Source organism: Heptranchias perlo, chromosome 27, assembly GCF_035084215.1.
Source record: "Heptranchias perlo isolate sHepPer1 chromosome 27, sHepPer1.hap1, whole genome shotgun sequence".
NCBI lineage: Eukaryota > Metazoa > Chordata > Chondrichthyes > Hexanchiformes > Hexanchidae > Heptranchias > Heptranchias perlo.
The window spans coordinates 26,805,526-26,819,416 of NC_090351.1; the positions used below are offsets into that span (position 1 = coordinate 26,805,526).

The 13,891-nt window shown below is 41.5% G+C and overlaps 1 protein-coding gene across 2 annotated transcripts in view; it reads left to right on the top strand.

Annotated features, from left to right (window-relative positions):
• Window positions 1-2,207: 2,207 nt before the first annotated feature.
• Window positions 2,208-13,891, top strand: part of LOC137344479 (plexin-A2-like) — a 394,264-nt gene continuing 382,580 nt past the window's right edge. Inside the window, exon 1 of one of the 2 annotated variants that reach the window (XM_068007472.1) lies at window positions 2,208-2,409. The gene's annotated coding sequence lies outside the window, so the exon portion shown is untranslated. The remainder of the gene's footprint in view (window positions 2,410-13,891) is intronic. The other variant, XM_068007473.1, reaches the window with a different exon arrangement.

Genomic DNA, 13,891 nt, shown 5'->3' on the forward strand with positions numbered 1-13,891 from the left:
TAAAGTGACACATTAATTACACACAGCTGCACTTTAGCAGCAGAATAATACATTCTGCTTTGTAAGGTATAATGCTCTTGTTCTTATAAAATAGCATATCCAACAACTTATCATGCACAGTGTAATGAGAGGTTTGTTAGGGCAATGCAGCAGAGTTGAGAAAGACTTTATCACATAAAAGTATTTGTAAAAGAACATAGGCTCGAAAAGTCTACCAGCCAGGCTGTACTGCACAATAACACTACTGCTTAGCACACCAAGTTTTGGAATCATTCCTAAGTTGCTGACTGAACATCTTGACGTTATGAAGACATAGGGACAGAACTGGAATATTGAGAATTGAGGTGTGTGTGGGATGGTGGGGGGGATGCATTTTAAATGGGTTATCAAGTTAATATAATGATACTGCTTTGATTCCGAGTGAAGATATGATCCTTGGTTGGGAAGATGATTGCCCCTTCCAGTTCTGCCCATCATCATTGGATTGTTCCAATGGTTGGCAAATGCCCAAAATGATCATCAGAATAAAAGCCTCTAGGACACATTGCATTTCATTCCAAAAATATGTTCCTTTAATAAACTCAATGGATGAATGCACTGTGTAGTATCATACTCAGCCATTGAGACCAGGAAGATTAAAAGTTCAATCATTGCTCTGCGATGAGCTAACTGTTCTTTGCTAGTTGGCAGTGGGATTCTGTAACTGGTTTCTGACAAGATATTGATAAAATGGCCAAGGTTACTGCTTCTGGTGATTATATAGGGACCTTGCTAGAAGTATGTGCATATTGACATTGGGCGAGAAAGGATTGGGCTCAGCTGTGATGCCTCAAATATTGGAATTGTCTACCAACATTAACAGTCTCAGCTCACACATAAAGAATAGCAGTTTGGCTGAGATACAACAACAACTACAACTTGCATTTATATAGCTCCATTAACATAGTAAAACATCCCAAGGCGCTTCACAGGAGCATTATCAAACAAAATTTAACACCGAGCCACATAAGGACATATTAGGACAGGTGACCAAAAGCTTGGTCAAAGAGGTAAGTTTTAAGGAGTGACTTAAAGGAGGAGAGAGGGTAGAGAGGCGGAGAGGTTTAGGGAGGGAATTCCAGAGCTTAGGGCCTAGACAGCTAATACCATTGGGTTGCCATTAAATTTGGTGCGATACTCCAAATTAATCTGTATATAACAGCTACAATGAAACTGTAGTAAGTGGAGAAAACGTGTATTTTGGAGAATATTAAATCCTGATTTATGTTGAGTGACGTTGAATCTACAGCACAGAAACAGGCCATTTGGCCCAACTGGTCTATGCCGACAATTATGCTCCACATGAGCCTCCTCTCTTCCTACTTCATCTACCCCTATCAACATACCCTTCTATTCCTTTCTCCTTCGTGTGCTCATCTAGCAACCCATTAAATGCATCTATGCTATTTGCCTCAACTACTCTATGTGGTAGCATGTTCCACATTCTTACCATTCTTTGGGTAAAGAAGTTTCTCCTGAATTCCCTCTGGGATTTATTAGTAACTATTTTATACTGATGACCTCTAGTTTTGGACTCCCCACAAGTGGAAACATTTTCTCTACATCTACTCTATCAAACCCTTTCATTATCTTAAAGACCTGTATCAGGTCACCCCTCAGCCTTCTCTTTTCTCGAGAAAAGAGTCCCAGCCTGACACTGGCAAGGTCATACTTATTGTGCACCCCTGAAAAGGTGTGCTGTGTTTTTGAACTGCTGCAATGGAATCCTTTACATCAGCCTCAGCAGGCAGACAGCGTCACAGTTTAAGGGTGCCTCTGAAAGATGGTAAAATTTGCACTTCTGATGAGCGCTGACACTTAGGCTTAATGACACCAGAGTTTTCCAGGTGATAACAGTGTTGACTAATGGTCAAAACCTAATCAATTTAATTTAGAAATTTAAAAAAAGACATTACCACAATTACAAAATTATTTCCTTTCAGGTAACTCAAACGTTGAAAGAGTTAATGGATTGGCAAGTTCTCTGCTGACCCCATGCTCCGGTGACAAAGGGAGTTTGGTGGATGTGATTGCACGGTATGCTAATGAGCACGCACTATGCTAATAGGCGCAATATGCTAATGATGCGTGATATGCTGATATTCGCGGTATGCTAATGACCCTGTGTCGGAGCTGTGTCTGCGCTGGGACTGAGAGAGAGAAGGGCGGACAGACGGAGCAGGGACGGGCTCTTGTGAAGGAAGAAGAACATTTAAAAAAAACCCAGCGGAGTCACTCCAGGAGTGGAGGGAGGAATCCGGGAGCGCCGGGTACGTACTCACTGAGGAGTGGAGCAAACAAGAACCGGAGCATTTGGATTGCCAGCAAAAAGAGCAATTTTTAAAAAAAAAACAACACAAAACAGAGGCAGTGAGTGAAATGTTTTCAATTATTTATGTGAGAGAGAAACCAGAATGGAGTTGAAATTAGAAAAGATGCGAAGGGAGGGGGTGCAAAGGAAGTGTTCTCACATTGTGAGTGGGACATTTCTGCCGCGGAGTGTAGAGATGGGGAATAGTGTTGGAGGAGAAAGGGGGAATGGAGTGGGATACCTGGAGAGAGAGAGAGATTGGGCTGATACTGAGAAAAGAAGTTGCTCCACTGGCTTTGTAGAACATGGTTATTGGGGAGAAAGGTTAGGTCGAGAGGTATTGGGAGCCCGGTGTGTAGGTAGAGCTGAGATGCAGGGAGTGAGACAGATGGTCCTGGGCGAGCGAAACATAGGAACAGGGACACGCAGATTCAGAAAATGACAAACTGTTAACCCGTTCGCCCAGAAAACCGGACCAAGAGCGCTGCGAAATGGGAGTGAATAAGAGAAGCATTTTTTTTTGGCACGGTAGGAATTCTGTTCTTGGTTGATTTGTTCTATCCGGAGTTTGCTGCACTACAAGCACAGAAAGCAGAGGACGGAGAGAAAGAAAGTGACTGATGGGAGATTACAGAAAAGCAGATGGGAGGCTCCAACTATAATGAAATTGTAGTAAATCTGTCAATTTGATTCCTAATAGTTTTTCAACAAAGGGGAATTAAGCATTTTAAAACGTATCTGTAGCTTGAGTTTGTGATGACCAATCACACTTTAAAGCTGTTTTACTAGTCCCTTTTATTACACGTGGGTTGTTTCAATTTGGCACTTTTTTGATTAAAGTTGGGTATGATACCTTTTTGGCTTTTAAAATAATTTTTTTCAGAAAGATGTAATTCTTGTGCGACTCTGAATACACCCTAGGTTAACCTGAGATAATTGGAGTATGAGCGTATAAGGGATCTGCAGAGGAAAGTAAGAGAGAAATGTTTGAGTCAATCTCGGTTAAACACAGAAGAGGGTTACAGAAAAAATAGACAGTAACAAGGGAAAACTGCAGTGAGTGAGAAACCATTCCGTCAGTAACAAGGTTTGGATAAAGAGAGATTGTTAATATGGATTGACAAGAATAGGGGAAAAATCTAAAATGAGTAAAAACATAATGGGGAGTCTGTATATATTGAAGTTCTTGTACAGTGCGTTTACTTATCTCGTGACAGCGTGTACACAGTTCTCTGCACATCGACGGGAATGTTGGATCAATGCATAGCAGTAACAGATGTCTGTTTCTGTTACTTTGGTCTACTGATGGATTTAGCCAAAAGGGATCTGTTTAATTACATTGTATATGCTGCAGCTATGGAGTAAATTCAGAGAGAAAACACAGAATATGCTGGGAAAGGAAAATGCCCCAAAGCAGTATTTCTTCTTGCAAATGACCTGAATTACTGTCTATCCAAAAGCAGTATTAGAATCTATTCCTGGTGATATCTTTCCAGACTTTTTATTTTGGCTTGTACTATTTTTTTTAAACTGTCATTCACCCTTGGGCATTGCTTTGGGGGTCATGCTGATCTGCGAAGAGAGAAATTGTTAGTAGTAGGGGAAGTGGGAGGACAACTCTGCTGCTCGAATGTGCCTCCTGGTGGCTCAGGAATTATCATTGACCATGTCCACAGAGGTGTTTGTATGCGGGACCTCGAATGCAGAAGGGATAACGGGGAGCAGGAAGGAAAGAAATCGAGAAAAACAACTTATTTTTAAAAAGTGAAAACAAAGGCTATTTCAAAAACCTTTTGTGAGTAGAATGCTACATTTTGACGTGACTACTGGTAAATGTGTAATATCACTATTGTAGACTGTCAGTCATGTCTTTTTGAGGCAATGCAACTTCTATTTTGTGCATGTGACAAATCCAGAAGTATAGCCATTTGTTACAAGGCTTGTTTCTGGCATCCAGGAGTCACGGCTTACAAATCATGCACCATGAAGGAGCCAGAAAACTGAATTTAAAAAGCAGAATAGAGATACTAATCGTTGAAAAGACTACCTAAAATAATGCCTGTGAGCTTTGCTGTGGTCTTGATCCTTATTTTGTTCTGGTTTCTTGTATCAGAAAAGGGGGAAAAAAACGATGTAGTTATCCTTATTTGTGTTTGTAATGATGCCTTCCACAGCTGGACGTCATATTTAATGGGGATGGAAGAGCAGTGATCCATTTTGTGTATTTCTATGTAGCTCTGTAAATGTCTTCATATTAGATGGAAGGAGGTTTTCTTCTACTGATTTTGCAGTCCCCCCCCCCCCTTCCCCAAGCTGTTTCAAGGTGATCTGTGCTGCAGCACCGAGCTCGATCTAATGCTCCAGTAGATAAACTATTCCAAGGAGAGTAGGTGAATTTGAATGTCCAAAGGGATGAGAATTACACTATGATTGCCATCCATGATTACAGTAGGTTTTGTATTTTGCTGTGTATTTGATCATCACTACAATGGATGTGATGTGAACTTTGTCATTAATAGTTAATCGTTCAAATTGTTGAATCAGCTAATTTATTTTTCAAATCAGTAAAATATTGGCAAGCTTAATATTTGTAGAAATATTATATCCAAATGTTACGGCACTTAATATACAAAACTGTAGAGAGGGCAGGCTTCCACCTCCCCCTAAAATAGCAGCAGGTGTTGATTGTTCCCCCCCCTCCCCAATCCAATTTTCACTCCTCTTCTAAAGGAGCTTCATGCTACAATATAGTTCCACGGGTGCCTCCCACCTTTGTACGTTACCCAGGTGGACATTCTTCACTTGTCAGTAGACAGTGAGCGCCAGCAATTTGTTCACCTGTGGGCGATCTGATTGTCAAGCCTGATTGTGTCTTCACTCAAAGTCAAGATGTACAAACTTTCCAGCAGGGATCATAGAACAGTGATCAGCAACGGGAACCCTGGTTGATATTATTTTCTCTTTCCTATCCTAGGATGTTGAGGCCAATTGTAGTGACTTTGCTGTTGCCCCATAAGAGATCACAGACCAGGGTCTAAACCTGGGATTGTTGTATATATCAGCACACATGGAAGAGAACTTAATCAGTTGAGCCATTGGGGGAGCTCTCAGACCAAACCTTTTAAACACACCAGAGCAAATACAAAATACAGAAACTTGTTACTACAGTTGTTGTTTAAACAATGTTGTGAATGAGGAAACTTTCTCTGATTCCCTTATTTAATGAAACTCGTGTTAAGATTCCATTACTTTGCTGGCAGTTATGCTGGAAAAGAATGCATATTTTATAAGCTAAAAGAAAATTCAGTATCCAAAATTGTAATTCATACCACATAATCATGTTGAGAAGGAATTTTGTTTAAACAGAGCATGCACATTGTGAGCTGTGAGATCTGTGTTTGGATCCAGCCTTGATCGAGGTCACAGACTGCAAGATCTATATTTTGTTGACATTTGTACCTGAGCTTCCATGATGGTGATTTTGCAATCATGTGTGGATCACTGGGTAATGCACTGACTGGAAGTTTCACTTGGATTAGACTTCAGCACCTTGTGCTGACCTCACTAGGGGAGGATGTTGAGATTCTTTGATTGTCTGCCAGCTTCTCAAAGGAGAACCAGGTTTTGCAGCCCAAGAGTGTACAATGGAAAGAAAATGTGGCTAAATTAACAAATCAAAGCACAATAATAACTGCGGAAAAGTTAAAAGTATCAAATGCACAGTTAAACACCGTTCCATCAGTCTACTCAGTCATCAGCAAAGTGATGGAAGGTGTCATCGACAGTGCTATCAAGCGGCACTTACTCACCAATAACCTGCTCACCGATGCTCAGTTTGGGTTCCGCCAGGACCACTCGGCTCCAGACCTCATTACAGCGTTGGTCCAAACATGGACAAAAGAGCTGAATTGCAGAGGTGAGGTGAGAGTGACTGCCCTTGACATCAAGGCAGCATTTGACCGAGTGTGGCACCAAGGAGCCCTAGTAAAATTGAAGTCAATGGGAATCAGGGGGAAAACTCTCCAGTGGCTGGAGTCATACCGAGCACAAAGGAAGATGGTAGTGGTTGTTGGAGGCCAATCATCTCAGCCCCAGGACATTGCTGCAGGAGTTCCTCAGGGCAGTGTCCTTGGCCCAACCATCTTCAGCTGCTTCATCAATGACCTTCCCTCCATCATTAGGTCAGAAATGGGGATGTTCGCTGATGACTGCACAGTGTTCAGTTCCATTCGCAACCCCTCAAATAATGAAGCAGTCCGAGCCCGCATGCAGCAAGACCTGGACAACATCCAGGCTTGGGCTGATAAGTGGCAAGTAACATTCGCACCAGATAAGTGCCAGGCAATGACCATCTCCAACAAGAGAGAGTCTAACCACCTCCCCCTGACATTCAACGACATTACCATCACCGAATCCCCTACCTGCTGGGGGTCACCATTGACCAGAAACTTAACTGGACCAGCCATATAAATACTGTGGCTACGAGAGCAGGTCAGAGGCTGGGTATTCTGCGGCGAGTGACTCACCTCCTGACTCCCCAAAGCCTTTCCACCATCTACAAGGCACAAGTCAGGAGTGTGATGGAATTCTCCACTTGCTTGGATGAGTGCAGCTCCAACAACACTCAAGAAGCTCGACACCATCCAAGATAAAGCAGCCAGCTTGATTGGCACCCCATCCACCACACTAAACATTCACTCCCTTCACCACCGGCGCACTGTGGCTGCATTGTGTACCATCCACAGGATGCACTGCAGCAACTCGCCAAGGCTTCTTCGACAGCGCCTCCCAAACCCGCGACCTCTACCACCTAGAAGGACAAGAGCAGCAGGCGCATGGGAACAACACCACCTGCACGTTCCCCTCCAAGTCACACACCATCCCGACTTGGAAATATATCGCCGTTCCTTCATTGTCGCTGGGTCAAAATCCTGAAACTCCCTTCCTAACAGTACTGTGGGAGAACCGTCACCACACGGACTGCAGCGGTTCAAGAAGGCGGCTCACCACCACCTTCTCGAGGGCAATTAGGGATGGGCAATAAATGCTGGCCTCGCCAGCGACGCCCACACCCCGTGAACGAATAAAAAAAAAATCTAGCAAGAATAAAGTAAGTTCTGAATTATTGGAGATTTTTAATATCAGCCTTTGCATTTGTGACATCAGAAAGCCCTGTGGGAGTTGTCGGTGACGATGGCCTCTCTTATATCCACCTTCTGCACTTCTCATGCTGTTTGAGAATGTGAAAATCTTGCCAACATAAGCATTTTCAATCTCTTGTGGTGATTTTTGAAAAGGATAGGAGGAAACAGTATTCCACTTTGATGCTTTTAAAGTTGGGGTCAAAACTATTATGACTCTTGAGTTTGCAAATCACAACCTGCATTTCAATACATAGAAAAATATGGTTTTGTTAATAAATTCCCGAAAAAGTAACTGTTTTGGAATCCTTTATCCAACAAAAAGAACTTGCATTTATATAGTGCCTTTTAACGTAGTAAAACATCCCAAGACCGTTATCAAACAAAATTTGATCCATGCTTAAAAACTAGGCGTACTCTGCCTATGTGAAAGGTGATGATGAAATTGTCTGTATATTCCAATTTTTTTTAACTTCAGTAAAAATATGCAATGATCTTGGGGTAAAACAAGTTTGTTAATTGTTGAAGTATGGCTGTGTGCTTTTAGATAAGTACCCAAAATGAGTGTTTTTATCTTTCCTATTAGATTGTATTTTTAGCAGATTCAGCCTTGCTTCAATACTAATGCACTCTCCTGAGTTAGTCATGAGTTAAAGCCTCACTCCAGGATTTGAGCACATAATCTGGGCTGACACTTCAGTGCAGTACTGAGGGAGCATTGCATTGTCAGAGGTGCCGTTTTTTGGATCAGATGTTAAACTGAGGCCCAGTCTGCTTGCTCAGGTGGTTATAAAAGATCCCATGGTGCTGTTTGAAGAAGAGCAAGGGAGTTTTCCTGGTATCCTGGCCAATATTTATCCCTTAACCAATGCCAAAAATAGGTTAACTGCTCATTGATTGCTGTTTGTATGACCTTGCTGTGTGCAAGTTAGCTGCTGAGTTTGCCTACAAAACAAGTGACTACAGTTTAAAAGGAAAAAATTGGCCGTAAAGTGCTTTGGAATGTCCTGAGGATGTGAAAGAAGCTATAGAAATGTAAGTTTGTTCGTTCTTGTGGCTGAAGAAGCACGAGTTTAAGAATATATCCCCCTTTCTGATGCTTTATCCCATGCTCCAAACTGGTTGAAGCCAGAATTTTAATGAAACTACTCCCCGGGAGCTGCAGTCTATATTCCTTTAAAAGCCTCGTTCTCGCACTCCCCACCCCCGCAAAGCATTTGCATACTTTTGGGTGAGTAAACAGTATGGATTTCAAACTCTGCTGAGTTATTTATTGTGGGTTTAATACAAAAATTCACGCTGAAGTCATTGATCCAAATATTTATGTGAATGGGACATATAATAACTTAAGCATCACTTCCTCAGGGCACCTTACACCTGTGCCAGTTGAAAACCATCATGAAATATGGTGCATGTTAATTATGTTTCTAGCCCTCCAAGCCATTTTTAAATTGGTAGGAGAGCAAACTGAGTACAAGTACATTCTGCCCCAAAGGGCTTTGTGTGAGTTATGGTAGTTTTGGAATCTTTAAATAAGGAAGACAAAACTTTTTTTACATGGGAGATGAACTTTATTATTGAAGGAGATTAATATGTCCTTTCTGACCATTATTAAAGAGGTGGTGTCACCATGCTGGTAAGTTTTCAGAAGAGCTGAGGTCCTGAAACTATCCTCGTCCAAACCCCGCTACACCAACCAGTGTATCTCTGACCGCGTGATAGACCAATGCAGTACAGCTTTTAAAAAAAAAAATTGTATTAAAAACAGTAAAATAAGTTGCATTGACAAATGGTCTGTAATACGATTATGATAATCTCATTGACCAGTTAGAGAGCACGTTTTATATGCACCTGATAAAAGGTCTTGTCAGGGGCTGTTACAGGGCATCTTTTTGTCACTGAGCAGCCAAACTACGTTGTAGTGACAATGAGGATTTGGTGTTGGGCGTGTGACCACCCCACCATAATCTCATGCCACCTTGGCTTCCCACTAGATTAAAGTTATACTAGAAATTGTACAAAGCCACATTTTTAAACTGTTCAGATTAAAACCTAAAAAAAAATTCCAAGCAGTCAGTTGTAGTGGCTTTAACCTTGTAATGGTAGAAAAGAACTGCCAGGGTGGTTGGGACTTTTCTAACATTAGATATTTCATACCCTACTGAGCAGAGCTCTAATCTCCCCTGACTAGAGAGGGTAGTGCAAATGGGTAGTATAACACTGTGCTGCTTGTCCAGACTTTTCTAAAAGTAGGTACTGGTACCTGCTGTACAAGTGGAACATTGAACATCTCTCTAGTGGTCAATCAACTTTAATCTAAAATGAAGTACTGTACCTGAAAAAAATACTGTAAAGGTTTGGCATTAGAATTATCTCTATCTCTGAAGGAAGGTGTGTTGGCTTTACCTGGCTATGCTAATTGCTTAATTCTGCAAGAATAATTGTAAGAAAATTATGTAATGGTTTGTTCCAATACCCTTCACATTCAAAGAAATGTCTGATTCTAGCAAAACTGCAGATTTGTGGTGATTTTCTGGGAAAGTTGTTTTTGTTTAATGGTATTTTCCCAACAGCTGTTTTTACTCTGTTTCTAATTAACAAAACCTTTGTATCTGTGCCCAAGAGGCAGCCTGTAGCAGTGTAGAGCCCTTCAGTGCAACTTAACCATCTGGGCACTGAGTTCCTTTTTCAGCTTTCTGCATGAAAAGATGCTCTGAATTACTTAGCGGGGCCTGAAAGGACCTGCCACTACTGTACAATAACCCTGCCGTATCAATGTGCCCATAGGCCACTAACAGCTGCAATATTTCATGCACAGAGATGGAATCAGGTGAAGTGTTAAACTGAATCTCTGGCTCTTCTGCTTTCAGGAATGGCTGATATAAAACTTGAAAATTGCCATTGTATATATTGGATATCTTATAATCCTGTAATAATACAAACCTAAAGAATGCGTAGAACAAGTTTAAGATTATACTATCGTAATCTGTTTATCACAGTAGCAAAATAGGATTTTGACGTAAGGACGTTTTTTTTTGTCGGTTTGCCGTCCGACTGGCCGGCCTGATTGACAGGCTGGCTTCAGTTGGACGGGAGATCAGCCAGGGAGAGGTCGTGGAAAGGTACGTCTTCTAGTAAGTCTTTGAATGTATGGATGGGGAGGCGGCATGGGTGGGGGTCGGGATCAGGAGTTAGTCACGGGGGGAGGAGGTGCCGGGATAATGAGTCATTGTGGGGGTCTGCGATAGTTGGGTGTTGGGATCTGGAGGTCATTGCGGGGGTCCGGGATCTTTGGGTGTTGGGATCGGAGGTCTGTGATCGTTGTGTGGGGGGGGGGGGGGGTAGTGTCCGTGATCATTGGGTGTCTGGATCGGGGGTCCGGGATCATTGGGGGTGAGGGGGAGGAGATCGGGGTGGGGTGGGGGGGGGGGTCCGTGATCGTTGGAGAGGTCACTGCAGGTAGGCTTGTTGGGCCTGGGGGAAGCTCTCCTGCTCCTCCGGGCCCACAAGCTGTGCCAGAAACCTGCAGTTTCGGGCCTTCTCACCTCCTCTCATGGCATGAAGGAGAAGGCCCGGGAATCCCGGCCCCCACAGATTGAAATTGCAAATTGTGTAAAAATGAAGGCCCGCAGCCTCCTTGAAAGGTTTTAATCACCAACCCATCTCCTGGGAGCGGGTTGATTGCCCCTCCCTCGTCCCGCCCTGGTGAAAACTGGAAATAAGCGGGTCTGAAATGAGTGCGATTTTCAATGCCCCCCTCCTCCAACCCACCTGTTTTTCAATGTTAAAATTGTGCCCATTGGTACAAATAATTTGCTGGCACAAAGAACTTGTAAATCAACATTTAAGCTAAATTTGTTCAAAATTGCCTTTTGGGAATGTTAAGTGGTCCCTGTTGTAAATCTAAGAACTGTTTATCGCTGCACGACTTAGCTTTTTACATATTTTTGGCGTTGCTCAATTTTTTGACGATTGCTAATTCACCTGGGGCACTAAGGTCAACTGTAGCGCCCTACCGTTGTCTTGGCAAAAAATCAGATAACTCATCACAGTGCAAGGAATGAATCAGTGATCATCCCGGTCTGTATGGCTCACCTGTTCATCAGATAAATTACACTCCACTGCTGCTATCTTAATTTGTTCTGTATGAGCAGAATTTTACATGTACTGCACGACAGCGTATTAATGAATTCCACATGTGAAACAGATGGAATTCAATAAATCGTGATAGCAAGAAATGGGAAACTCATTGAATGTACAATGTTTGAAGTCCTTAACTATGTACTTTTTTCATTAAAATTTATGTTGCTTTCTTTGGATGGCTTCATAAGTTAAATGGAATGCAAGAAATATGGATGAGACTGGTTCATTTGAAAGGAGGAAAGCAATGGTATTTTGTCAATATGCATATTTAGGATTTCGAATTCTTGCATTCTGGATTACAATAAATTATTCATTAACGATTTTATTAAAATTATACTGCTGGGCCAAGGTTTAACTTTAGCATTTTTAATGAACAGAAATTAATTTCAAGTATAACTTTAGTGGTTAGATCTTAGTGTTGTATGATCTCTATTTTTAATATTCCAATTATCTTCCTTATTGGTTATCCACCAGAATTTTCTTGGGACAAAGTCTTGAATGAAACTTTGCCTCACTGCAAATGCCAACCTCCTCCTGTCTTAACATGAATCAACCGTTCAAACTAAGAAAGATTTAATTTGCCATGTTTTTGTATTATACTTGTCTTCGTCCCTAGTGTATTCAGTACTGTTTGTGTAAGACCAGCATTTGTGGACTTGATTATCTGTCAACTTTCATTATCAATCGGAGTAAACCCTTCTACCATGATAAATAATGGAGGTCCCACTGTTTTTTTGAGGAGACGCAGTGGGCTGCTATGTTGCAGCTTGACTGGTATTGTGCAGAAGTATTGAAAACATTTCAGCTTGCTGGTTCCATCTTCTCAAAAATATCAGTTTTTTTAAAGAAATGAAATGGTTCTCAAGAATTTAAAAATACTCAAAATTTCTAATTTCTCCATTTCTTCCCTCCTATTCTGAAGGCATTGACTCCTTGCTGGGATATGGTTTCCTGGATGCCCTTGGGAACCACCCCAGGTGTCCAATATTCATATTTAAGCTTAGACAGTGATTGAGTGTGACAGGTTACTGGGCCGTAGAAGTGGAGGGGAGGGGGAGGGCATCATCACCAAAACCAATCTTCTCCTTCTGACCCAACATTAGCAATCAGAAGCAAAATCTCAGACCTATTTTCCCTTCCCTTACCCAATTGGTGCATCTCTGCTGATGCCCCAGCTGAGATCTGCTAACTCAGCACAGTCCAAGGGATTGAACTTTCAAGCTTCCTTTTCTGTATAGGTCAGTCAATCATTGGAAAGACTCACTGAGGCATTGGGGTCGGACCATTGTAATTTTATTTTTTGTTTTTAAAGGGTTCCAATGTCAAGACCTTCATTTTAAGAAGTTAATAATTTGGAGTCCAGCCATTATACTGTATAATGTTACTGCAACTTTGCCTCGAGTATTTTCTTTAAACTCTTTGTACTCCAGGAGATTGTTGAATGTTCTATTTTTAAAGATGTTTCTTATTGTCTGTCGCATCTTGAGGGTAATTATATTGAATAATACCTGTAATGTGAAGTGGTAACTTTGGATCAAATGATTTGAATTGACTTGCTCTGCTTCAGTTCCTAAAATTCATACACTTTGCTGTACTCCAGATTAATTTGGGTCAGGAAATGTCACCTGTTTTCTTGGGCTCTTCTCTCTGGAATGAACTTGGAGCTATTAAAATAAATGATGACTTTGGGAAGATAATTTTTTTTTAAAAAAGGATGGGCATGCACAGTGATTGACATGCTGTGACCTTCCAATTTTCTATTACATAATACTGGGTATCATTTCAGAGACCAAAGTTGCCCAGCTGCTGACACTAACTTTACATGACCCATGTATAGTATGTGTAAATTTGATTTTGTATTAGTGGCGGTCGAGTATTGCAGTGCATTGGTGCTCCAATGTAAAAATTAAACTGTTATTAAGATGCAGGTTTATATCTATGATTCCTTAAATGGGGCTGGACTTACTCATGGTTGATGGGTGGAAAATCTAGCCCATAGGAGCAATTTTTCTTTTTTTCTATAACCAAATCATAAATATATTCTCCTACATGAGTATTTATGATTTTGCACAGTCAGTGTATAGAGGAAATCTTCTCCCATGGTAAGCTCAGATCTTAAGTCTAGGGAATTGTTGATCAGCGGGCAAGCAGCTCTATGCAGGAAAATCATTGGGCAAGGAATCCCAAGTTGCGTTTCTCCATCTTTAAGTGGCTAGAATCAGGTCTGATAATTACCTTAGGCCAGGGAATGATGCAT